The sequence below is a fragment of the Scatophagus argus genome, chromosome 16 (assembly GCF_020382885.2).
Source record: "Scatophagus argus isolate fScaArg1 chromosome 16, fScaArg1.pri, whole genome shotgun sequence".
NCBI lineage: Eukaryota > Metazoa > Chordata > Actinopteri > Scatophagidae > Scatophagus > Scatophagus argus.
This window is the reverse complement of record NC_058508.1, coordinates 13,549,157-13,576,882: the sequence shown is the minus strand read 5'-3', so window position 1 is coordinate 13,576,882 and position 27,726 is coordinate 13,549,157. Positions and strand designations below refer to the sequence as shown.

Genomic DNA, 27,726 nt, shown 5'->3' with positions numbered 1-27,726 from the left:
TGCCAAGCAGCCATCCAGGCCGGCTGTACGCGGAGGTCCACAGGGTGAGAACACACATGGTTTGAGTTTGGCTCTGTGTAGGAATGGGAGGAAAGAAGGGGCCTGGTAGCAAGAACCCTCCAATTCTCACTTCCTGCTTCTGCTGGAAAGGTGATCTGAGTGCCCGTCGTGCCCATCAACACAGAGCAGTGTTCACCCGGCAACTGAGGGGATAGTATGTTCACGCACAGGGCACCCCCATCATACTGAATCAGCCTGTCAGCACTGAAGGCTGGCATTTCCCTAATGAGCTCAGGGGAGCAAAGACAATCCCATTCAATTGTGCTGGCAGTGCACCTGGGCCACGGTGGCAGATTAGGTTATATTTCCTCTTTTATACAGGGATAGTATTTCAAACAGAGGGGCTGATAATTAAATGAAAACTGTCATAATTGAATAGGTTTTATGTGAGTGTTTCTTTCTCTTTTGTCATTTGAGAAAAAAACATTATTATGCTAGCAGCAACAACAGAAACAAAAATAAGTGCCATAAGGGGAGCAGCAACCTGGTTGTCAACTACACTATAGATAGATATTTACAGCTGATAATGAATGTAGAGAGAGAGGATATACATGGAAGACACATGGGGAGAGGCCATAATTATAGGCTTGCGCAACCACCTTTAGTACCTTTAGTACCTGCAAGCCAAATCAGTGTCACTTAAACTGCTCCTGCAGGAAAGAACTCCAGCTGACCTCACCATCCCTCTTTAACAGCGGAAGATGACTCAACTCAGAATACCACTGTTACATTTCATCAAGTAAACACACCACACTGATAAACCCACTGAAAATGGCCCACACCAATCACCTACGGTTAACCTATTTACTAAAAAACTGGACAGGGATCAAAACACCAGGGTAGCTCTGGCCAATTTTGCGAGAACTGAAGCAGCTTTCTGGGCAGCAACAAAAGGAACGTGGGGCAAAGTCTGTGCTGTTGTGTGTTTGTGTGTGCTGTGTGTGTTGCCAAGGCCCTAGCTCCATTGTTTGTGCTCTGCTGTGTCTGGGTCGGCAGAGCTCTTGACTGAATTCTTGCCCCAGCATGCAGAAAGTTTTAACGGTGTTGTTGTAGGAGGAGGAATGATTACATTATAAAAATACACCACACCATATGTCCTAGTGAGAGCCCAAACCACACAATGACATCCAGTAGAATCAGGCTTTTAACTCCCCTTCTGCACCTCACAAGCTGACACAGCCTCGCCGTGGCTTTGGGCGATGCACTCACCTGAAGTTATTTCCAGAGAAAGAGCATGATGGATCCAAGACAGCAAATGCTTTTTCAGCAAGTGCTCGGATGATGGAAAAATGGGACTGAAAGACATCACAAGGGAGAATTTGTGTTAAAGAAAGCCTTCAGTTAGCTAGTTTTCAATCATGCTCTGTGGTGACCTCTGAATTGGCAAGTTTAAAGTCTGGCCAAACACATTAGCAGCTTTTTTTTTTAATGTTGTCCACACTCCCTCTACTTCTACTTCCTTCTCTTGAAGATGTGCCAGTCGGTGCAATTAAATGGTGAAGTGTGTCTGGTTTGGGTGAAAACATGCTCCTGGGCCTTGATGACACTATTCAGCTACAGAGTGAGGCACTGTGGGAAAGGTACCAGCAGAGAAGAGTAAATGCAAATGCGGCATTGGCGAAAAAGGTCATTAGTGCTACTTCACACATACACAAGGACGGCACAAGCAACTTAGAGGTGGCTACGCAGCTATTGCATACAAAGTTGGCCCTTCTGTGCGAACCTTCCCACACAAGTTCAACCTGGTTTGGGAGCCAGTCGGTTACCTTGATCAGAACCTCGCCCTCTTTCTTCCCGTCTCTATTTCACTCTCTCTGTACTCTCCTTGTGTCTCATAACAAGACGGAGCATGCTCACTGTAAACCTCTTGGGGGGTGAAAGGGATTGGGAGATTAAATTTATTTTGAATTCCTTCCCCTAATGTGGCAATTACCAACCCCCCCACCCACCCCCACCCACCCCCACCCCCCTCTTCCCTCACCTCTTTTCTCCTCTCCCAGCAGCACAGCTCAGAGTCTGTTCCAAAGCACATCTCGTTTATGTTTTGTACACAGAAAGCATGTCTTTCACCCTCAGCCGAATCTCAAACTTCACAGCAGAAATGGCCTGCCACTCAGTCAACTTAAGGTGGATTAGATGTACTAAAGTGGGTGCCGAGTATGAATTTCTTAGTTTGAGAAGGATAAGAAAAGATCCAACTAAAATCATTGGTGGTTATTACTTTGTATGCTTGTAATGTAGTGAAAGCAGACACACAGAACTACTGACTCTGGCTCTGACTCTACTGACTCTACAAAAATTGGCTTTAAGAGTTGAGAAAATGCATATTAATTGTAATTCTAAATGCAGTATAATGAAATCCTAATTTTGTCGCAAACAAATTTTCTTCACTTCAGAGCAAAACACCTTTTACAATTAAATGAGTACAGGCAAATTCACTTCTTCAACACAAAGTAGTCACTGCTGATTGAAAACTTTCAGCTTTTTCCTCAATAAGGCAAAAGTAGATGGCGAAAAGCTTTAAAACCATCATTCTTTGGTTCTTAATTACATAGTGTTGCCACGTCATAAAGCAGGTCACTTGTGTCTAATCTTGGTAAGCAGATCAGAAACTGTGCATGTGTATGTGTGTTTGCTGTGCGAGATGCTGCAGTGCCATTTTTTTCTGCATCCAAGACAAAGGTCAGGAACGCTAAGGTCAGCAATGCTACAGTTACAAAAGTGTCTGATTGTGACGCCTGAAATCCCTGTTCTAAACCACTTGTGTAACAAAACCAGACGCAGATGTGAGATTTCTCGACTCAGATTTTTGTGCCACTTTTCAACGCTCTGTTCCCAGCCTCTCACAGGCAACGCAGAGTCTCCTCTAGTAAATGAATCCCACCAAAAGGCTCCATTTCCCTCTTTTCTTTAGTTGGAGTGCCAGTCACAGCCACCCTTTTCACTGCATTTTCACACATTCAGTGCATCCAAAATGATTTCGTTCTCTATCAGCTAAGGGTCCTAATTGACGGTTCTATACAGAGAGGGATTAGCTGATAAGAGGGGCTGAAGAAAGAGTGGGGAAAGCAAAACAAAAAGAGGAAGTGAACGGTCAGTCGGGGGCGGGATGGCAGGACACCAAAGGATTACCCCTGTCATCTGCTCTTTGATAAAAATACATCTTCGGATGTGTGGAGAGAAGGAGAAAAGACTTTGTGAGGCATCCAAGAAAAACGTGTGCTATCAGGCACTTCGGAGGCACCCTCTCTCCAGGAGAGAACAGAGGAAGGCCCCTGCAGTGAGGCTTCAGTATTTCCTCTACCAGTAGCTGCAGTTAAGATACTCCGAGGACCTGAAACACTTTCCATAGGTCTGTCTTCAATGTTCTCTCACAGCGCTTGGCTCACATATCGCCTGCTCTCCGTTTCTTTATGTTACAACACAGCTGCCCAGGGTCCATTCGTGTACTAAATATTTTGTCGTCACGTCATGCTGTAATGTTCGACTCTGTCTTTCCATTGTTTGCTGAGTTGCCAGTATGGTTTTCAGTACAAACAAGGAGAGTAGGGTTGTAAAAAAAGTTTCTTGCTGTTGTGAGATTTCCAAACTCTTTAGAGCAAAGCTGTAGAATGACTAAGTACAACAGGGACTGATATAGTGTATAACCTGTGAGTGCACACACACAGTCACAGAGTGCCAGCTGTGCCACTGACGTAGGTGGAGTCCGAGTATCAAGCCAACACAGGCCTTTATAATCGTTCTAGATTTATAGGTGTGGTGCCTTGTGTTCTATATCTAATTACAGATTTTTACAATGATAGCATGTTAAGTGAAATGTAATACAAGAGCGTAGAAACCATTGCTTTGACCTAGACATGGCAGCCCGTGAAGCCCTACCTTTTAATTTCACAATATAGGGTTTCAGCAGAAAAGGGCTGATATGCTTCCTCCTCGAGGGTGCCCAGGTAACGTCACTGCCAGAAAAGCAAACAGGAAAGTTTTTTTTTTCTTTAATCTTTCAGTGTGTCTTTCACTCAATCTACCTCTCATTTTCACACTTATCACTTCCATCTCTCTCTCCTCTTCACTCTGTCTCTGCCCCCGTACTCTCAGAGGTGCAAATTTCCTTTATCTCGTATTTGACAAACAAAGGTGCCATTAAGTTGCATGCCTTCTAACATTATTTAATAAGGTTAAAATAAGTAGAAATGGCCATATCTGACTCCAGGGAAATTCCAGCTGGGGATGACAGCAGCTGCCGATTAGGGTGAAGCAGTGCGGTAGGGAGAGGGGGTGGTGAAAGCCGAGCTCCATCTCTTTTTGATGGATTGACGGAGAAGGAGGCTTTACACACTGTTTATTTGACCATACTTTCTGTATGCACGTATCATATTAAAAACCACAAGTGTCAGGAGAGGAGACAGAAGAAAGGGCTCTTTCCTTCCCTCAACAATACCCAAGCTGATTTATGCAGCAAAGGTTTCAGCGATAGGAAAGAAATACATGCTTTCATGTGTCACTCACCGACAGTCCACACTGGCGCAGATGATGTGCAGCGACACATCCAAGTTGTCATGTACACAAACACACACGAGCACGTGGGCATATGCTCACACAAGCACAAGCTGAAAGCAGGTACGCTGCCACATCTGGCAGTTGTCACTATAATCTTCCATCTGACACCTGGTGATCAGCAAACAATTATAAAGCCATCAAGCAAGCAAATCCTGGTGGTGTTGAAACCATGATAAAAGGCCACAGTTGGCAAATTTTAAACTAGAATCACTGCATATCTTTTAAAACACAAACTTGTTGAATAAATTACAAGAACATAAGATTCTTAAAACACTCAAAAGCTTGTTCAAAACAACTTCAGGACAGAGTAAACGTAGCACACTTTTAAATGCATATTTTTATATTTGCAATGAAATCTGCAAAGACATAGACATGCAGTTACATTTGTCAGGAGCATCGCACATCATAATGCATCAAACTATCTTTCAGCTGGGCTCTGGGAAAATCCTGGTCCCTTTGTACCCTCACATTTGCAAAGCAGATGTCTTGATTAGAGCGTAGCAAAAAAAAAAAAAGAAATCTGTCATTCCCCCAACAAGATGAGGCGCATAAAAAAGTACCGACTGAGACGGTTAGGTTCATTAGAACTGCAATGTGTTTAACTATTTTGTTTTCTAATAACAAGGAATAAGTATCCCAATGACACACAGGACATCAGATTGTACAATAAATGCATTAAAAAACACCAGATTCAGCCCAAAATGATTAGTGAAGAAAATAGGAGACCACCCGTGTTTGCTTCAAAAAATGAAAGCTATATAAAAACTGCGGTTCTCATGTCCAATCACATATCATAGATCAGACTGTTTATGAGACAGCCAGTAAAGACCAGAGGCAAAGGCTCAGCCACATGTTTTACTGCTCTGTTTGAATAATCAGGTACAAGTAAAACAAACAGCTACAGAAGGGATGTTTAGCAAGGAGCTCAGGATCCAACTCGGGGTAATAAGTGTTCATTAGTTTTAATAGCCTGGCTGCTGGACCAAATGAAACGAAGACCAGGAGACCACATCCAGCTAATGTAAATAAACCTGTCTTAAAAAATGTCTTCTGTCTTAAAAACAAAATTCTCTCACTTTCTTGACAGATTGAGTAAGAGTAAAGCAGGAACCGGAAGACTGTGCGACCCTGACCAAACAGCTCAGTTTGTATTCTGAAATAATTACAAATAAAAAGATGTTTAGGCATGCTGTGCACGTTTTCTTTAGGACGCTGCAACCCTAAAAGCACGCTTGGACCTGGATGTTTTTCTCTATTCTAGACTCCCTTCAAAAGCTCTGTCAGGACTGCAAGGGTGTTAAAACAAAAATGTGTGGGTTAGGAGTCAAGGACTGTTTAATTTTCAATAAAAGTTTAAAAATATATATATCTCCAGTGAGCCAGTGGTTATGTTTTAAGCCTGTGTCAGTCCATTAAGCAGATGCTGGTGTTTGGTGGCACATCTTGATTCCACCTGAGCCTGGAGACAGAGAGAGGCGCTGAGCAGGCCCAGTGGTCCAGATGGCCCCCCCTACACAAGCCTGAACATAAACATGGCTTGGGTCTGGCTGAGGAGAGGGAGACCCCGTTTATTTATGGACATGTCTGGGTCTGAGACACAATTATAGAAAGATAGATAGAGGAGGTGAGGGACAAAGAGAGCGGCGTGTCCAAACTTACACATGTGGATGACCTCCTGTATGGTCAGACAGTTGTGAACTCTGGGCCACCTACATGGTACAAACTGGATATTAGTGTGTGTCTGCATCACATGTGCCTACATACTTTCTTATCTACAGACCAGTCCAATGTACAAACTGTAAAGTAAAACGCCTATCAAGCTGGGGAGGGAAAACCAACAACTCACTCATTTAAGGAACTAATCGATTTCTCCGTGACGTCAAACGTGCAACAAACAAGCCCATGAAGCCAGAGGAATTGGCTGCAGAGTGGCAAAAGTAGAGTGAGGGTGTGAGGCCGGGGAATTCAAAGAATTTCCCCGTGTTCTTACCGGCAAGAACCAAGCCCACTGTAGGTTTATGAAAGTATGGCTGAGCGAGGCTCTTTTCATCTTTGCTGCACTCTCCTCGACTGTATCGGTTCAATCTAGATTTTTACAATAGGGCTTTACAGCTTAATAGCCTGGCTACAGAAACCCAGACATCGTAAGGTGTTTTTATGGCTCTTGCAGCTCCTTTATGACTGGGCCAAATGTCATTTCTTTACTGTACAGCACAGAGGCAGGTGGTTCTACAGAAGAAGAGCTACACGGTATTCCTACTTTGTTAGCCGTTGCAGGATGCCAGACACAGACATGACAAACTGTGGTCGGGATGAGGAAGCCTGGATGAGTAGATCACTGGGCCTGGCACACACATAAGCACAGTTTGCACTCAATAGCTACAGCTTAAACTACACCACGTTTTGCATTGCTTCACAAATGCTGGCAGCTCATGTGTTTTCTGTTTTGCCTTTCACAAAACAACCTTTCAAAATGAAAAACAAGCTACGCTGTGAATCAACACTTATGGGAGGTTCTGCAAGATGTTTGCTTTTGAGCAAAGACAAATCACTTTCACTTATTTCTCACTCAAAGTAGGTTCATAATGATCTTGCACAAAAATACAAAAGCTATGTTTAGACATTCCGGGCTACATCAGTACAGATCAATCATTAATGTCACCACGACATTAGCCTTGTTCTTTTCCCTCAGTGTGGATGTTCTGAGCTCGTTTCACTTGAGCATCGTTACAACACTGCACAGGGCAATAAAACTCATGCTAGGTGATTAGCACAGTGGCCTGACACAGCATGCACTCGCTCACACACACACGCACACACATAGTGAAGTATAAACATTACACAATCACACTAAACATATGAGCAGCTTCAGCTCATTAAGATCACGCTGCCTTTTAATGCCTGTTTATATCGGACTCTTAAATGAATGCTGCCCCTGGAGCTCCTTCCAAAACAGCTCAAAGAGCAGAGGAGGAGGGGGGGAGGAAAGGAGGTGATAGGAAAGGTGGGATGAAAATTACAGTGGGGTGAGGCAGTGACCCACAGTAAAGGTTTTGCATAAATAAATCAAAAAGAAATAAACAAATGTTCAGTTGTTGAATACAAAAACTGATGATAAGGACAGCATTAAAACTGTTTCATTAGATGACTAAAAAAAACTACACCGAGGCAATTTGAGTAGACATCTGGGGCTCGAAGATTATCAAACACGCTGGGCTGTTTCCATTTCTTTCATCTTCATAATTCAGTGAATGATTGAACACGAGCGAGGGAAACAGAACTTTAATACCTCTCAATCAGTACCATGTGGGGTTTTATTGGTGTGCTGCTGCCATTGTTGCTGCCTTGGCGGGCACGAAGGACATGGAGACCCAGGGGGCAGAGGGACTGGCCATCGCTCACTCGCATCGTTAAAGTCGATAAGCTGGCAGCTGGCGGGAGGGAAACTTGCCATCAGTAACCACCGGGTCCCTGACCACTTCACTCACATTTTCCAAAACCTTTTCTCGATCCGCGCTGTGTCTCTTCTCCCTGGTTCGACCGGACACGGCCCTCCCAGAGCACAAGCCAGCTGTGCTGATGCATGGCGCCACAGTTCTGGAAGGGCTGGAAAAGTCCAGCCTCACCTGAGTGACCTTTGCCCTGTCCTCAAGGCCACCAGGCTTTCCATCAAGCCTCTGAGTAACAGTAAACACATGAGGCCGGCTACTTGGACATCAATACTTCCACTTACCTCCCTGCCTTTACGGGCAACAGAGTGCACATAACGCACAATTAATACACGATTTTAGAAATGTCACATTTGTAATTGTATTTGGTGGTGGATCACACATTTAATATGCACAGATTTTTGGACTTCAAGTTGCAGCTTGTATGGACTTGGGGATTAACAGAAGAGGTGGCGCAGGCATATGTGTGCGCAAGAGGGAGAGACACATGTTTGGAAGAGGCTAGGCTGGCAACATTTACAGCAGAGCAGTGCTCGGCTTTGTAAACGAACACAGGAACACACACAAACATACATACCCACCTCACACAAACTGAAACCCAAGCTTACAACGGCTGCGTACCACAGCTAATGTCCTCCTCGTGTGTGTATATGTTGGTGTGTGTGTGTCTGTTTCCGTGTCTTCTCCAACTACAGCATAAGTTAAGCTCAACGCTCACTCTCCACAGCTGTCCACCCCCCCAAACACACATGCACCCCATTCAGGCAGCTGCTGATTGAGAGCCGCCGTGCCGATTTGGGGGTAGCAGTGTAATGTGGAAGACGTAGTTATTCATTTTCATTGCACTAGGACTTCCCCCTCTTTCTAATTGGGGTATTGCCAATGTTACCTACAGAGGCCCAGTGTTACAGGGGAGGTTACCCAGTGGAAGGGTGAAACAGTGTTGGGCAGAGAGAGGTGGGAGCGCCACACACGTTAAGAGAGCCTGTAAAGAAGCCGCTGCCGCTAACAACGCGCCATTAGCGTCAAACACAGGGAGAACAGGATCATATAAAACAGGTCTAGAGAAAGACTCACCAAGTTGTGGTAAACACAACAGCCAGCATATGGATTCTGAGGTTTGTAATGTAAAAAATGCAGCTAATGGACAAATGTTTTCCCAAAGGCGCACTTGCCTGCAAAGTATAGAAAGTCAATGATTAACTTGAACAGCAGACAGTGGTTTACCTATGTCATCGATTGGACAGATATACACTCAAACTTCCTCTTCTGTATCTCTGCCAAAGTTCCACCTTGATTTGTTCACACTACCAAGCATCAAGATAATGTCTGCAACAAACAGCAGCTTTGGAAAAACATGGATCTCTTCCCCAAAGCCAAGCGAGCACCTACAGTACCTGCCTGTCTGGAGTACCTGACAGGTCTGGTCAGGTTCTCAGCTCGGCAAGCCTGCGGTAGTTATCAAATGCTGCTGAGGAATTTAGATGATCGATTATTAAGAAGAGATGAGTAATTTCGGAAAACAAGTCAAAGATTACAAGCAGTACTTACTAGAGTAACTAGCAGTGTTGCAACCATTGACTTCTGTTGTGGAGGGCAATTGCCAATCTTAAAATGAACGAGATTTGACGCAGGTGCTAAAGTCAACAAGCACTCCACAAAGACATGAAAGTAAACTGTGCGCAGCGTAAGCTTGCACTTTCACTGAGAATAAATAAAAAAGAAATGAAAAAAAAAGAAGAACAGAAGCAGAAGGCAAATAGTGGCCAATAGATCTGATAAGCCTATACAGTTTAGAATTTGATTATGCTTTTGGTGACAAAGCAGCGAGTAGATAAGAGGGATCCGGAGGAACTGCACTGTGTATACTGTATGTGTGTCTTTAGTTGTGTGCAACTACACAGAACCTCTCTTCAAGGTGTCCCTTTAGTGACAACCAAAAGGAGAAATCTGATTAGCTGTAGATTATGGATAAACTGACATATACTTGGACCGGCCTAAGAGGTGTGGCTACTGCAGTTCTAAACAAATGCACTTATGCCTTAAGACATACACTCATATTGAGTATGAATGGTTAAGCTGTGTGAGCAATTTGTTTAAAACACACCGCATGTGCACTCGATTGCACAATACACAGATTAACGATTCACATATGATTACAACTTCTTCCCATGACACTCTTTCCCATAATCTCCATCTGACAGGAACCTGAATAACTACATACTCTGAAATCTGATTTGCTGAAAGCAAATTGGTCAACGTTCAACAATGCCACGTACACAGTGAGAGGAAATGAAGGACCGGGCCTTCAAAAGCGAGCAGCAGAGCCTTTAAAAGAAGCTGTGATGTTGAATAATCAAAAGGAAACTCGTTCAAAACCATCATTACAAGTGGTTACAAGTTGTAAATTCAAACCCAAGCACAAAAAAAAAACAAAGTACTACTGAGACTGCAAAAAAAACACATTACAGTTGCAACAACTCACTGGCTAGCCGATTGGAAGGAAATTAATTGCCAACTTTGAACGTAACATTACTTTGGGAAATGAGCATTTTTCACTTTATAAAACAATTAATAATGAAAATAATTGTCAGATTAATCCATAATGAAAATGATTGTTAGTTGTGGCTCTAAAACGCACAGAGAACACCTGTGGGAACTAAACTTCAGGTGGCTTTACACTTGTGCTATTAGTGTCAGCCAATCACAAGCTGCCCCACCTGTTCCTTAACCATGTCACCTGTATTCTTTCATTCAATCTCTGTGTTCTGTGATGTCTGAGGTTCACAGAGGAGGAGTGAAAGCCAACAAAGAATAGAAGAAGAACTTGCCAAGTTTCTGTATCATGATTCAAAATGTAAAAACAAACAAACAAAAAAAAACCATCCAGACTCGCTGCTGAAGGTTTTTTTTTTACATTGTTATTTAGCACCTTGTGTTCTTTCTTGCTCAACTCTTGAAATGTTTCTGAAATCTCTTCTGTTGACCAACACCGACTTGCATTGCGCACAACAAACGACACTGCTGGTTCAACAGCATTTCAGCTCTAATGTGGCCGAGAGAGGGTTAGGTGCAACAGATGTACAAAGTGAACAGTTGGCTTTATTGAAGTTCACTCTGGGTTTATCAGTGTCGGTATACACAGAGGCACACGGACACTTTGATCTTCAAAGGGAGATGAGCAAGAATGAAGGGCAATAAGAAGATAATAATGCCAATCTACATCCATTACTCCATAGATCACAGGGTTGCTTCGACACTTGCTTTCCAAAGGGAGAGCCACGTTTCATGTTACCACATTGCCATCTAGAGATCAAACCTGGAGACTAACTTTTGACTATAAGGGAGCCTGACAGAAATGTGCTGAGCAGTAGAGGAGGTGGCATTCATGCCCTTTACTTCAGTAAGAGTGGCAATACCGCACTGTGAAAGTCAAAATCATTACTTAAAAAAAGAGAACTTGCTTAAGTAAAACTATTTATGATCAACAAAACTTACTTAAAGTCAAAGATGAAAGCACTCAGTGTTGAAGTCTGGGTTTCATTATATATAGATTATACATTAATGCTGTATTAATACATATGTTGCATTTTTATGGCTGTAAAGGCTTAGCTAATTTTAACTTCTAGTTTAAAAAAGGGGACAATTTTCTCAATCTATAAAAGGGAGCACTTAACCACTAACTTATCACAAACATTGAAATTCCTCAAATTTGGGGATATGTGGTTTTCACTGAACAGGAAAGGATGGAGAAATTGTAATCCCAACAGTAACTTGTAAATAAAACTGGCGTAAAATAAAAATGGAAATACTCATGTAAAGCACCTATTCAGCCTTATGCAAGAGCGACACCCTGTGGGTAATGCAGTCAACTGCAGTGCTGTCATATAATTCACACACCGAGAAAAGAACGAAGCTGTGTGGTCACATGCAGCCAAGCCACAAGCAGGCGGCTGAAGTCAACACTGTAAGATGAGATCCGCTGTACACAATACACAGCTTTAACTTAGTCTGCTGTCATGTGACATACTTTTTTTTTTTTAATTTTTTACGCCACTGAGAAAATAACATAACATCTCACAACCGGTCACTCTATCGTATTACACTCTACAGCTTGTTAAGTAGTGAAGTCTTCCTGTATGCCTCAGGACAAACTCTGACCTCTAGTGGTGCGTGAAGAAAGTGATTTTTGTCATTTAAAGGTACAGTGTGCAGTTAGAGGGATGGGACAACTTGGCTGTGCTGTTTTGATTTTGAAGTGTGTGAAAATGTCACTAGAAGTATTATATTAACATGAAAACACCTATTCAGTCAATATACTTTTTACCTAGGCAGGTTTAAACAAGATTAACTGATAAATTAGTTTTTGTAAGACTTTGTTTAGAAAAAAAAGCTTTTACTTTACTTTCTTCTACTTAAATGCTTTGTCTTTTTATATTATTGTTATTATACAGGTTGGATTCATGAAATCTGAACCACATTTTATGCTGTCTGATGACCTTATTGCTTAAATGACATGTGCACTGTTTTGGGAGATCCTTACTTACACGCAATGCTGTGATAAGTCATATGTGTTGTAGACACATGTTGTATAGTACTGATTAATTTTGTAGTCGGTGGAAGAAATTAGCTAGATAAGAGTTTATCTGCAGATAGCAACAAGAGCTAAATTACACATTTTTTTATGTTTTCAAAATGCAAGTTCCAAATCAACTGCAATGGAATATGAACACAGTCTGTGTAGTATCTCAAGGAAATTCAATCGAATGCAACTGGACTTGGTTATTTGTCTTTGAAGACGTTTCACCTCTTATCCAAGAGGCTTCATCAGTTCATGCTCGCTTGACTAGGCTGGGACTAGTCCAACTAGCTGGTGTGGAGATCCAGGTATTTAACCTCTGTGGAGGCATTCACATGGCCAGTGGTGTCATAGGCTCGTTTAGTGCCCCATTGTGCCAAACGACAGTCGTTGAAACGACTGTCACCATGACCTGGATGAATGAGAATATTCACAGGCTTATCACAGTCTGTGTAGATTAAATCTGCATCTTTTCAATAAACAACAGTGAGATTTCTATGTACAATCATGGTACACTGTTTTGTTTTTGTTTCTTTTGTTGTTTTGTTTTTGTTTTGTGAACACCAACACCTTATTGGATTACTGGAAAAAAAATCTTCACTAATCACTAATGTTTTCAATTAGCACTACAGAATGTTAGTGGTGAACAGAGGAAATGCAGGGCAGTAAACTATTATCATGTTACAGCCTATATTCTCCACTAGAGTGCAGCAGAGTTTCACTAATGCACACTTCATCCCCTGGACTGCACTGCAACACAGCCGACATTCTGACAGAATAACAAAATACATCTCAGTTTTGTTGCCATAGGATCAGCTCGTGCAGCCCATCAGCTGGTCATAAAATGTCTAAAGTGAGACAGAAAATCCAATCAGCAGCAGCTCATCGAGCACCGTGAACGTCTGTCTCTTTTCCGCCGCCTGCTGAATGAGTGATGCCCTGGGATGACAGCCTGACATTTGGACAGCCTCCAGTCAATTTAGCTGTCATTACAGCACTTGGGCACTGCATGCTTATCTGTGGCTCTGGTCAGGGACACTGACAGCCACTTCCTCCACGTTCACATGTTTGTCTGAAGCTCAGGGCTCACTGTATTCGCTTTCTGCACATAGCAAACAGGCCTACTAGAAGAGCCTTAAAGACAGAAGCATCTGGGCCCCCAGGCACCCAGACTGCTGTCCGCTGGGTTTTTTATTTATTTATCTTATATTAAATGTTAAAAATCTGCCTTAACTGATCACTCAGACTCATCCAATGTCCTTTTAACAAAGCATATAAAAACATACATGCAACAAAAGTCGTCAGCATCACAAGTGTCTCCAATACAACCACGGGATTTAAAACACACACGCACACACACACACACACTCCCTCACACACACAAACAGAGCCGTCCGAAGAGCCCGGTGGTCTGCCGTGTCCCGGGGAGGTCACGCAGGAAATTTCACGCTCCTCTTCACACTGAAAATGTCTCCTTTATCCTCCCCACTGAGAAGGAAAGAAAAGGAAAGAGGAGTGAAAGAGTGGCTGCTGAATGAAGATGGCTTACTTGTGTAGGTGTGACGCGTTACCACGGCACACCCAGCAAAGTAAAGGCCGAATATGGTCACAGGTTCGCCGCAATGTGACATTTGTCGGAGCGTAACACAAAGGGAGGAATTTTCCCTCCAAAATGAGCGCATGAAAAGAACAAGTGAGGTCACTTTAAGGAAAAAAAAAAAAACAAGAGAAGGAATGTCTGGTATTTAATGCATCACCAAACCAAGTTCAGTTTGATATTTCTTTTGTGCAAGGCATGTCAAGGAAACACCCGAGGGTTCACCACCATACACCTCGGGGCCTCTTATTGACACGTGCACATGCAAAACAAATCCTTTCATCAGGAAATAACACTTTCACAAAAGAGAGAAATTGACAAATGAAATGTCAAATACCTCCTCTGTATGTCCACGCAAAACAACCCCTGTACTAGGCAACACTTGCGCTGACTTCACACTTGTTCCAGTGCAACTAGCAGAGTCTCGGCCTGCTCTTCGCATCTCTTATTTGCTGCTCTTTTACAGATCCACAGTGTCCTTGTACTGAGGTGGGTGGTGCCTTCCTGCGGCTGAATGGAGTTTGAATGGAGTGCTGTCTGTCTGCATCCAGGCCAACAGAGATGCCCCTGTGTGTGTCTTTGCTGTTTGCCCTGTGTGTGCCAAGGAGCCTGTCCTCCACCCGTCTTTCTTTCACCTCTCTCCACCTCTACCGCGGTCTTTTTCTTCTATATTCCTGCAGAGTTCAGTTGTGGCTGTGCTCACCCAGGAGGTCAAGGATAGAAGGGGTGGCAGGATTTAATTAGTCTGAGAAGTGTGCCAGATTTTATCACTTGATAGGGAATGATGGGCTGTACGGTGGGGAGTTAAGTTAAAAGGTCTAAACACCAGGTGCAGACGGAAGCTTTATCAAAGGGGAAAAGCTTTAAGGCCAGACTGGGAGGCATCATTTTGAAGAATCCGCAACTTCCTCTGAAGCAACCTGCCACACTCTCACTTAAGCAGAGACTGTCAGTCTGTCTCAGCCTCCCACTTCCTGATAACGCCTGGGATAATACCCCCCTTTGCGCACACACACACACACACACACTCATTGTACATAGACCCCCTCAGTTGTGGTTTCCCAGTAGGAAATCAGCAATCTTCTGCCATTACCCCACTAGCATTTACTCCTCCTCTCTCCTCCCTCCTCTTTAAACAAAGCATCCCTCCCTCATGAGTATCATTAGACAAAGAGGAGACAGTTGTTGGTAGGCCACTGGGATGAAGCACCACACAGACTGTGGCAACAGGCCAGAGGAAAACACAAAATAGCTAATTAGTCTGAAGTGGTGGTCTGGTGTGGCCTCACAGAGATCTGTAGTGTTGGGTAGCATGATAGACCTGATACTCTTTTGTGACAAAAACCTCCAACAGGAGTGTTGGACTGTTTTCCTTTTTGACAGCCGAATGTTTTAAAGAGTATTTTCTCAAAGCTGCCATTCAAAACAATTGTGCATTTCATTTGGACAATTTGAAAAATCTGCAGCAAATTCTGAGGAGATGACGGCTGATAAAATGGCATGTTATGCCAGATGACTAATTTCTTACACATTTTCCTATCATAAAATGTACAGCTGGGAGAAAACGGAGGGGGAGAAAAAAAAATGCAACAAAACAACACTTTACACAGTGCTCCCAGCTTTTCAAACCCTCTCCCCTTCTCCCTCTCTCACACACATAAACACATAGGCACAAACACATACACCTCGAAACAAAGGTGCCATTTTACTCAGGAAGGGTCAGCAGTTCTCTCCATCAGACAGGGGCTTGTTCTTGGTCAGAGGCTGCTGCCCAATCTCAGGCCACCCTCCCCTGGCTCCACCGGCCCCCTCTGGCCCCCCTCTGGCCCCCACCACCCCGGAGACAAGCTCCCCATTGTTCCTGCACTACTAATAAATGACAGTTCTCCTGTTCAGACAAACTTTAGAGCTCATTCTAAACACACACACACACACAGTGTAAATGGTGCACTATATGAAAGGAAACACAGCAGCTTTTTTTTTTTTTTTTTTGACAGACTGATATTTCTCATGGAGCTCATTAAAAGGTTGTCTGACACTATGGATGGAAGGGTATTTTTTTTCCTGCTATTTGAGCTTTGTGCTCTGCAGACCTCATGAGGTAATGCTGAGGACACATTCAATACAAAAACAGGGTATAATGAATGCGCAGTAAATGCTTCCATTGCCTTTCATTTCCCTTCATGGTTGAAAATAGTCATGACATCGAGACACAGTTCACCTGGAGGTCAGTCAGTGTTTTCACCTGTGTGTAATGTCACACACACACACACACACACCAGAGAATGAGCCCGATCAAGGCCAGGGACCTGAGGTGAGACCTGAGTTTAGACATGATAAATCACCACTCAACTTAAGCTCATAAACACACCATTAACACGCTCGACCACAGCAACTCGATCTGTTTACCTTAACCACCGTGCTGGGGACTATCGCTCTCCGGCAGGCCTGTATTAGCATGCTGGGGGGGCCTGATGCACATGTCTACCACGGGGGGCCGGCCAGCTGCAGCTCTGGGGCCACAACATTTTCTCTGTGGTGTTGCTTCAGCGTCATCTCAATGCTGTATGAGGTAATTTTCCAACACTTCAGGCTCACTATAGAATCCCTGCATAACAGCGTAAGTGCAGAGTGTGTGTGTCCCTTTAGCCTGAAGTGTGTGCTTTTACCTGACTTGTCCAGGTAATATTGTCCGGTGATAGAAATTGGTGTTAATCATCTAACAGCTTGTGAAATACATATAAAACAGATGACAATACAGGCGAATCTGCACTCAAAGACAAGTGAAACAGAATTTCCCAGGAAATGCTGAGTGAAGTAAATACAGAGTTGTTAAGTAAGTCTGACCCCGGTGTGTATCTGGCTCTCTAGTGTGGTTCACCACAAGCATATCACATGACAGCTCAGCCAGCACACTCAGACCTGTGAGAAAGCATATTCCTGTTTTGATATTTTCAGCTACCACGACATAAACAAAAGCATGCAAAAAAAAATATATACATCTACCAGAAGACAGAAGTGGGTGTGTGAGAGAGGGCGTGAATCTGTGTTTATATGGTGCTTCCACAGTGCAGGAGTGATGTTGGCAGTGTGCAGGACAGATGCTGGGCAAGCGGGGGGGTCACATCAACAGACATGTTCCTGCCCTGCCGTTCAAACAAAAGGAGGAGGAGGAAGAAGAGGCAGAAGTTGTGAGAAGAGGAGTTTTAAAAAAAAAAAGCAGCAGTGTTTAGTCAAGGCCTGCTCACTGACACAAAGTCTGTCTTTGTCTGCCTCCCAGGGTGCCAGATAAAGGAATTCTTGTGTGTCGGGGGCTCTGACCGAGTTTATTTGACACTTCAGCTCCTTTTGTGAAGCAAGTGTCCCACCGTCAATGCTGGCCATGAGAGTCACTTGGCATTAGACAGAGGGTCCCTCTTCAGTGGAGAAAGGGGGTCTTGTTTGGAGAAGATTTTTAATGGAAGGGGTGTGTGGGGGCTCCTTGGATGGAGGGGGGGGGGGCTTGGTCTGTGCTCTGTGCTGTATACAGACATATAGTGGGGCTCTGTCCCCTGCCCCAACAATAGGTGTCATTCTTCACTGCGAAGGAAGTGGACGGGATTGAGGAGTGAGAGCTGAAGGGTGAAGCTTCATCAGATAACTGGCATGAACACACACCTACTATGAATGCAATGCTATTATGTCACAGTACACTTGCTAAAGGTGGCAACAGAACTGGTGCAAACACTTCTCTCATATGACTCCTGGCCAAATAAGGTCACCAGCATGTGTGCTCACATGCACCTGTAGGCTCCAAACCAAAACATCATGCAAGTCTTTCTGTGGATTAGCTGCAGCATGGAGCTGATCTCACATGCATAATCATGTAGCAGGTAGCACTAATGACAGTCCCCACCACGGGCATATGGAGACAGATCTACTCCCACCTGAATGAAGTCACTGTAGGAGAGGTAGGTGGACCATATGTTAGTCACTGTACTGTTCATTTATTTTTGCTGCACCTGGGTATGACAGGCCGTGGGCTGTTCTATGAGTGGTCTGTGTGGACACCTGGCCCTGCAGGTGTATGGCGACGTCCTGGTGAGGACAAGTCGGGTGCACCGCAGATGTCACGCAGTAATACTGTTCAAAAACTAAGCTGACTCGATGAAATGAACCCCCTCAGAATAACGGAGCAGTGTTCTCACTCTGAACAGGTAAACTGTGTGGAGCAGGTCAGGGATTCAGCGAGGCTGTTCTAACAAACACGCCCCCCTCTGCAGACACAGACTAGACCTAACTTGACAATAGTGGTCTTAAGGAACCCTATGGGAGAGGAGTGTTTGTAAAGGGTAATTTGGTAGTGAAGATGTAGGCTAAAAGGGTGTGTAGAGAGATAACGTCTAAGCCATTTGTCAAAACAGCCAGTGTTGAACGTTGTTTTTGATTTATTTTATTTTAATTCAGACGGGTAATCTCTTTTTATCGCGTGTGCAATATTAGTGGGACAAAATAAGTTATTTCCTACTTGGGACCCACGTATAACACCTCAAACAGCACTGGACATTTTTCTTTCTTTTTTTTTTTTTATAACCCAAAAAAAGAAATAGCAAATACCTTTTCAGCTCATAACGAGTATATGACAAACGGGTAAAAGTCGAAGGTAATTCTCTTTTCTCACATACCTGCTGAGGAGATGAGTAGGCCTGTTATTGTCATTACCCAAATTGCTGGGCATCTGCTGAGCATCGCTTTTTTAAAAAATATATTCCAGGATATTCCTATGCAGGTGCCGAAATCCTCCATCCAACGAATATCGATTTCCAAAACCATATCACGGTGTTGGCCATCCGTGACACCGGCCACACGCGTTAAGTATCCCAAGAGACTCGTCTGTCCGCCAAACGGCTTGTCCAGCAGAAGGACTTGGGCAGTGGGACTATTGGACAACACTCATCCCGTGTGAGAGACAGTATTTCCTCATATCCAGCGGGACGATTCACAGCTGCAGTGTTGAATCCATAAACTGTCGCCATCATCAGACTATCATTAATAGCGATAATAACAGTAATAATAACTCCTCCACGTGAATCCAGCAGCATTTAATCCTCTTAACGCGTTTCCCAAGAACAACAAAAAAAGAAACTGACTCGTTCTTTGGCAAATCAAACAGATTGATCAGTGTGATAATTTCCGATGAGGAATTAAAGAAGCTGTTTCCTCCTCATGGTCCAGTGCAGCGATGGTCTCCGCTGCAGATCCGACTGGCGTCTCGCACGAAGCGCCCCCGTGAAGAGCCTGAGCCGCACTGAGCCATAGTGAAAGCCCAGCAGCGGAGCACATGCTGCTCTCAGCCGACGTAGGCGCGCAAGGCATGACGGTATGTGGAGTTTATTGTCGTTGCTGCTAAATACTTCAGAGCAGGAGAATGAGATTGAAACGTTTAAAAAAAGGGGGAAAATCACTGAACATTACGTGGAATTATCGTATAAAATAACTTTATATGGTGGCAGTAAAGTATAACTGAAAGGTCTTCTAATTGATTTTGGTTAGAGTGAAAAGTAAAACATATTTACATGTTTTGCACTAACTTGCATTAATTCAACACTGTTAATATAAAAAGTGCCAATGGCATCATCATTCATTTGAGTTTTAATGCCAACAGCTATTATTATTATTGTTATTATTATCATCATTATTTGCACCAGTCAAGTAAGTTGGGCTGTTATAATGTTGTTGCAATCACTCATCAGGTGTCAGTTTGATCCCAGGTTGCGTGTGAGCCCTGTGTGAGCCGTGTGAGTGAGTAATAATGATCATCTGTCGCCATGCAGAGATACAGGGATGTCGGTGCCTTGAATCACCTTCCCATGAATGAATCTCTTGTCTTTCTTACTTCACTTTCATGTCCTAACCACCTCCAGGCTTGCTTGTATTTCTGGGATCACAGCTTCCCCTAAATGTCAAAACGTGGACTGGATTCCTGGGGACGTGGAGCGCAGAGGACCTCAGATCCCTACTCGTATAATATGAGTGCAGTAGCTTTTTAATATAGGCAGGTGCCTGACCATGCAATGCTCTGAATGTGATTACAAGGATCTTGAAGTGTATTTGGAATATGATGGGATTTTATGATGGGACTAAAATTAGAACATACCTGAACATACTGAGTATATTGAGGCTCAAGTTAAGTTAAACCTTTTCTCACTGGATGTGCATCAAAACAAAACATGCATCAAGCTGTTTTAAGAGATGACTTGCCCTCCTTGTGAATGAAATAATTTCACCACTAAATAAATATATTGTTTTGAATTTGACACTTACTCTGATGTAACAGGACAGAAAGTGGCCTAAAAGAAGACACAATAAACAAAAAGTGTGTAAAATTTGACTTTAAATAAGCAATCTCTAGAGCAAACTTTTATCATCCAATAAATGTACATACAGAAATTTAGATCTGTCGAGTCCCTGCCATAAAATATTATGTGTGATGTAATTGATAAATAAGCTTTAAAGTGGCTTTACCCTCCATGACATCATTATTACTGCTCTCCAATCACAGCAACACAGTGCGCATTGCGCTCTGAGCAGGTGAAGCTCCACTCCACCTTTTCCTTTATTCTCAGTTTGGCTGTGCTCCAGTACAATCCTGGAGTACCTGAAGTGCACGCGATTCTGTCAATTGCAGGTACTTGATGGCTTTCTTGTGTGCTGGGGTTGAAAAGTTGCTGGAGGTTGCGCACACAGCATTGCGTGACTAGAGCCGTCGATGAAAACACAAAGACATTGTTTTCAGTGATCAAACCCCCTTTAGTAACTCAACAGCATTCCTGTCTCGCATTCCTAAGCCACCGCTGCTGTGAAGGGTTTTTTTTTTCTTTTGAGAAAGAAAGTAGGAAAAGAAAAGGAAGGTCCTTTCTTCTTTCTTTTGTTTTTTTTTTTTTTTTTTTTTTGAATCTGGTTCACTGTGTTGACCTCCCTTCTTGCCAAAAAGTCACTCTGCTCCCTCAGCTCATTAATTATTAATCAAGGCAATTATATTATATTGGTAATTAAGAGGTAATTATCTCTTATCTGAAACAATGTGATAAATAATGTAGCCAGCAGTTCCTCCTGCTAACTCACATGTATTTTTTCTCAGTGTGTGTGCTTGCATGATGTATGCACGTCTGCAGGCTTGCCTATGTGTGTGCAAGTATGCGCCCACTTGGTGCATCCTCCTCCTCCTCCTCCTCCTCCTCCTCCTCCTCCGTGTCTCTACTCACGCCAGTGCGTGTACGTAGGTATGCGCTAATGTGCACACAAATGTTTTCCAGATTGGTGTGACAAGGATAATCATATCCAGAGAGCACAAAACCATTCTGAATGCTGCTCACACGGATGGGAGGAAAAGGGGGGAAAATGCACCAGAGGATCCAGTGGAAACAAAGCTGACTGAGTGATGAGAAGATTCAGATGTTTTGTAAACAAATTTCTTAACACAATAATACTAATAAAGCATGTTGATGTAGAACATTTCAAAAACAGATGTCAAAAGTGCTTCACAAATAAATGAATAAAAAAAAAAAAATCAAAGAGCAAATAAGCAACACTAAAAGCATAGATGTTAAAAAAAGAAAAGCAATTCTGAATAAATGGACCTTGAGCTGCTTTTTGAAGGTGTTCATAGTGTCACACAACCTGTAGGAGTGAGTGCCACAGTTTAGGAGCTTCTACCACAAAAGCATGGTCTCCTTTAGTCTGGAACCCAATCAGAGGACCTCAGATTTCTACTCGTATTACTCATATGACTGCAGTAACTTTTTAATGTAGGCAGGTACCTGACCGTGCTAGGCTCTGAATGTGATTAGGATCTTGAAGTGTATTTGGAATATGATGGGAAGCAATTTAAAAGACTTAAGAACTGGTGGTACATGGGACCAGCTGATGATTTGGTCAAAAGCTTGGCAGCAGCATTTTGCACTCTGTGCAAGCATTTTATGGAGGTCTTCATAAGACAGGTGGAAATGGATTTACAGTTATAGTGATGGGAGGACATATCAAGTATCAGGTACATAATAGTAGCACATTTCAAGATGCACAGTTTCTAAAATGTGTGACGCAGAAGTGCAAAGATGCACATGTGGAAATCTACTCTGTACCAAGAGCCTGTACAAATGGCCTCAGTGATCCCCTGGTGGCGGTGAGACAAATCTAATATTTACTGGAAGCGATGACCTCTGTGACTTCTGCTTTCAACATACAAAACATAGAGAGGAGCACAATGGAGTCAGTCATATCTCCAGTGTGTGCTCTGAGAGTGATTAAGACTAGAGGACATTCATTACTGGCCCAGCTCAGACAGAGAGGGGCTTCAGGGCAGAGCTCTTGTGTTGGACTGTTTGGATGTCCTATCCCCTTGTATCTCTTTGACTACCTCCAACACAAGGCTCTATTCAACCAGACTGGGAACAAATGTTTCCTTATGTGGCTCTGAGTGCCCAAGCTCCAGAAACAGGACTGGAAGTAAGAGCCTACGAGACCAAAAGACAGGGGTTACAATAATGTAGGCCATACTTTAGCTGTTTAACTACCCAGCCCGTGATGTCAGATCTGTTATTAGGTGGAGGGGTGCAGTGACATCGTGGAAACCATAGGGTTAGATAAGAAATGGCAAGTATTTCCCAATAACCGCATGCCCTTTCACTGGCATGGCCCCCACCACAGACTCACTAGCCTGCCTCCCTCGGTTTCCCCTCCTTATTTTCCCACTCCCCCAATTTTCATGGGTGTTATTATTTCTACATGCACCTGGGAATTAATTTGGTAAATATCATCCAGGAAACCTGAGGTTGGATTCCATGTTGGCAGCTCATGTAATTTCATGTGTGGCCAATATGCAGACTTCCGTCAGGTTTTTGGCCTCTCCATGGGAACTGGCAAAGCGAGGCTAGACAGGGGTCACAGCAAGGTTTCAGAGTGACGTGGGTGACGATTAGTCATGTAACAACTGGTTAAAAAAAAAAAAAAAAAAAAAAAGGCTTTTGCCTGCTCTATATAATGAAACATAATGCAGCGTGTACCTCTTTTCTATAGAATCACCCAGGATAAAGAGCTAATCCTCTTGTGCTATGAGACTGATAGTGCTGGACTCTTTCCAGCACCTCAGGGAGTAAGATCTGTTGAAGGGAGGCTTGCTCAAAGGAAACCATATAACCAATGACACCCCACCACCACCACCACTCTCCTACTATGTTATTCTTCGATTGGTGCTAACCATAAAGCCTTTCAGTAAAAATCCCTTTCTGTTTTCTGAGCACTCATCATCACCCTTCAGGCTTTTCTCCTCTTGCTCTGCGTTAAGACGCCAAACTGCAACAGGGGTTCTGATGTTTACTCAAACGTGTTTTCCCACTAGAGGAGAAATTAAATGAACTTTTGGCCTGGACTGGCTGTACAATACCACTGACATGTTCATGACTCATTCCTCCTTCATCCCAAATACACACTCTTACACTGGACAAAGGGGGGTGGATGTTCTTTGGAAAAACACACCCTTCCTGGAGACTTAACATAGTGTGACCATGAGAATTTCTTAACCTGCAGGTGCTTCAGTTTATTGGGTTTCTGTGTCAAGGAGCAAACATTGTAAACATCAAATGTAAAGCCCCAATTACCTACAGAATTTAATTTCCTGCAGGGAAATACCATACAGGGAGTGTGCAGCTGTACAACTTGGTATGTAAATTTTATCTCACTACATAAGTGTAGTTTTATTTTTTATTAGAGCTGCATGTAAAAATTCCCAAAGGGCCTGTATTGATGCAGGTGAAAATTGAAAAAAGTAGAAGTTTAAGGTTCAAATAAGATATCCACAGTGAGGAATATCTGTAATCTAGTTGTTATATGGAAGCTTCTAGGTGTGTGTGATCTCAGTGGCAGGCTGTGTGTAGGCAGCTGGGAGTGTGGCAGGGCTATGCGTGACTAGGAGAAATACACCTGTCTCTGTGTTCAGGTACGGAGGGGGAGCCGGCACGCAGGGGCCTGCCAGACGAACAATGCTCCCTATTGTACCTGCGCTATGACTGTAGACGCTCACAGGAGAGGAAGCCCTGAGCTCAGTGTGTGTGTAGCTCTCTCTCTCTCTCTCTCTCTCTCTCTCTCACATACACACACAATCACACGACATACAGAGTCAAATTATTTATAGTACACATATCGTGGTGACCGCAGGCGCCCCAGGCTAAATCCCAATAACTCTACCTTTTACACGCAAGCTGCCAGTCAGAGCTGTGACTGACAGACCTGACTTCCAATCGAAGTGAAGAGACAGAATACTGGCAGAATGACAAAAGCTACGTTTGGTTAAATGCTGGATTGAGAATATTTTGCATGCATGTCATTATTAGGCTGGATGCATCATGTGGTATTCATACTCCTCATTAACTGGATGTTAGAACAAAATTGTAGAAATAGTATTCTATATAAGACAAGTTTATCATGATGAATAATACTCCTCTGTTGGAAAATAGCCCATACAGAGATAATTCAGAGGTGTTACTGTAAAGGTCTATAATAACAGAGAGCACATGACTTCCTCAATATAAACCCACAGTGTGACTATTGTTAGGTATTACATTATCAGTCCTGCACCAGCCAAGGTTTTTCCAGGCTTTTTGTTCTCAGCATAGATAACACAACCTTGAGATGGAGAGCCCAGATACGGTAGATGTAGAGACAGCGGGAGACAGACAGTCAGACAGAGACCCAGAGAGAAAGCGAGAGAAAGGGGGAAGAGAGAGAGAGAGAGAGAGGCTGCCTGTCGGTAAATCACTGGGCCTCTCTGTGGTTTCCACAACAAAGGCTGACTCTCATTTTGTCTTGATTTGTTGGCCAATTACGATGAAAAATGAACAGGGCAACCACAGAGAGAGACCAGGGATGAGAGGGAATGCTGAACATCTGCTTTCAGAGGTTTTGAGTTGAGCTTGGATGGACACAAGTACCCCTTCTGACAAACAGAAAGTCCAGCTGTTGCACAGATGGGGTCGGTTATATGGTCTCATTTAGTGTGCAATGTGTGGCCATGACAGTCCAAGTCTCTTTGATCTCATTATCTGGAACTCTTTTACATGCTTTTAGATGGAAAACTGCAGCAAAAATGCCATCATTTTGTTATCTATTCCTGTTAAATTCCTTGACGTGTGTGTGTGAGTGTGTCAAACACCAGCAGTATTTGAAATGAATAAGTGTGTGTGTGTGTGACTGACTGACTAACGCAATACAGTCTTCATAAAGGTAGTATTGTTAAGTTGCGTGCGAAGCTCATGCTTTAGGCTTTGGGTCCCCGCCCACCCCTGTAAACCACGGCCTTTTTTTCCTCTCCTTATTTTCCCTCCTACACCTTCCCCTTTCTTTTTGTTACAGGTAAACATTTGATGTCCGCACGCAATCCCCAGAGAGTCTCCTCCCCTTGTTCTCTCCTCGGCTCCCTGGCTTCTACTCAGCGTTACTCACTCTCTCTCTCTCTCTGACACACACACACACACACACACGCTAACCTTCCCTCCCCATTCTTCTGACATTCCTCTCCACACTGACTCAGCACCTGTTTCCTCTGAAGGTTATTAGGTCCCCTTTTTCTCTCTGTTCCTGCGTGACTGATCAAAGTTTTGATTGACTGGAAATTCTTGTCCACTCTCAGGTTTTACTGGCACCTTCAACCCTTGGTGCTTTTTCTGTAGTTTTAACTTTAAAATCTCTCTTTAGTGCGCAAAACAATTTGATTGACACCATTTATGATGTAGTTTGACAGACAAAAGCCTGCATCTGCGTCTGTATGAAACTAGTAAATTCCGCTGCCGTGATATCCTGCTGTTACACCAGACATAAAACATCAGCAATGTGCCATTCAAGCCGCACTTTACGTCACTGACTTTAGAACAAGTTTTCCCCTGAACTGAAAGGACTGACAAACTGAATCAGAAATACAAGAAAATGTAATGTGAAAATGGTGCTTTAATAAAACAGAGATAGAATGTCAATACGTTAACAAATACAGAGCCAAAATCTATTCCATGAAATGCTCCAAAAACACTTGAGGTATGAACCGAGTAGGTTCGATATTTGATGACCAAGTAAATTTGTATTGCTGCTACAAAAACAGGATAATTAGATTTTGTAAGATATGAGAGCTGGAGCTATTAACGCTAGCAGTCCCTCTCCGAGAACAAACAACAGGTGTAAGAGGTAAATAAAATGTTGCTTTTGGGGCAAATATTGATTAACTGAGATTAATTAATTACAAAGCCTCTAACTAATTAGATTATTTTTTTTTTAAATCTTTAATTTTTTTAAAGTCCCGCCCCTAGTATATATGCATCTTTTTTATATATGTATATATAAAAAAAATATGATATTTGTAGAATAAGCATGAATTCTACTTCATGGTTCCTGGGAAATGTTGGCTTCATTCAGCGTATTTAATTGAGTCGTGTCACACAACAATGAGAGCGTGTTTCAGTTGCTTTAAACTTCTGTATCCTTTGGTTTGCTGTTGTTGCTACACTGTTGTGAGTACAGCTTATACAAAGACGATATGTGTGAGTAACATCCAAAGCATTTACTGGTGTGTGTAAATGACTGGAATCTAACAGATGTTGAACACAGAGGGAAGGCAATAAAACAAGTCCAAATCTGGTCTGTGGACTCCAACTCTGCCAATAGCAGTCACGCACATCCCTCAAGCTGCACTGCACACACTCTGAGACCAAGAGATGGTCTGACTGGTTCGGACATATCATGGGCGACCATCGTGTCGGAGCAAAGAAAAGCACAAGCCTCTCTGCCAATGTTACCAGAGGCACATATGTCTCCAATCAGTGCTAATGAATGTATGGGCAGAGAAGAACCTTTTTAGCTTGTTAGAAGTATCAAACACACCCACCTACACATGTCTGCACAAATACTCACGTGCTGCCTATTGACACAGCCGGGCTTCGGGGTTAAGTTAGTGCATGGGGAATTCTGACAAATTCACATTGCATGGTTACCAAACATGCTGTATTGTTCCTGTACACAAATGATATGGTGATTACTCTTGTTTGAGATTAACTTCTAAACATGAAGTTCAGCTGAGTCCTGCCTGATCTTTTGATTTGGAAAAGTCAGAAATGTCCCATGCAAGCATAAAGGAAATTATTTCAATCCCTACATTGTTGTGTCTCTATGATAATTGTGGCCGCTGGTCTCTTTCATTGGGGGGGCTCTTTTTGGCTCCATCCAAACAGCCCAATTAGCAGCCCTTCTGAGGTGGAGTGTATTATGCAAATACAAACAGTTACTGTACCAGCATGAGCAGCTCACATTGGTAGTCTGCAACAAGGCTATGTTAAATGAATATTAGATTTGTTGCGCCTACAACAAGTTACCTATTGTTGTGCTGGCCTTTCTGTTGCGCTGGAAAAGCCATTCAAACAAGATAATCTGTCTGCGTCTCGTCACTGCAGCGCACAGTTTCCCCCTGC

General features: G+C 43.1%; 1 long non-coding RNA gene across 4 annotated transcripts in view; it reads right to left on the bottom strand.

The window, feature by feature from the left end:
* The window catches only part of LOC124073093, an 89,025-nt gene that overhangs the window by 29,230 nt on the left and 32,069 nt on the right, over positions 1-27,726 (bottom strand). The window contains exons 1-2 of one of the 4 annotated variants that reach the window (XR_006845637.1): positions 18,907-19,638; positions 1,270-1,355 (exon numbers count right to left, since the gene is read on the bottom strand). The exons of 1 other annotated variant lie outside the window; for it this stretch is intronic. This is a non-coding gene — a long non-coding RNA (uncharacterized LOC124073093). Of the gene's footprint in view, positions 1-1,269; positions 1,356-18,906; positions 19,639-27,726 lie in introns of those variants that run through there. 2 more of the 4 variants (XR_006845638.1, XR_006845636.1) reach the window with 2 other exon arrangements.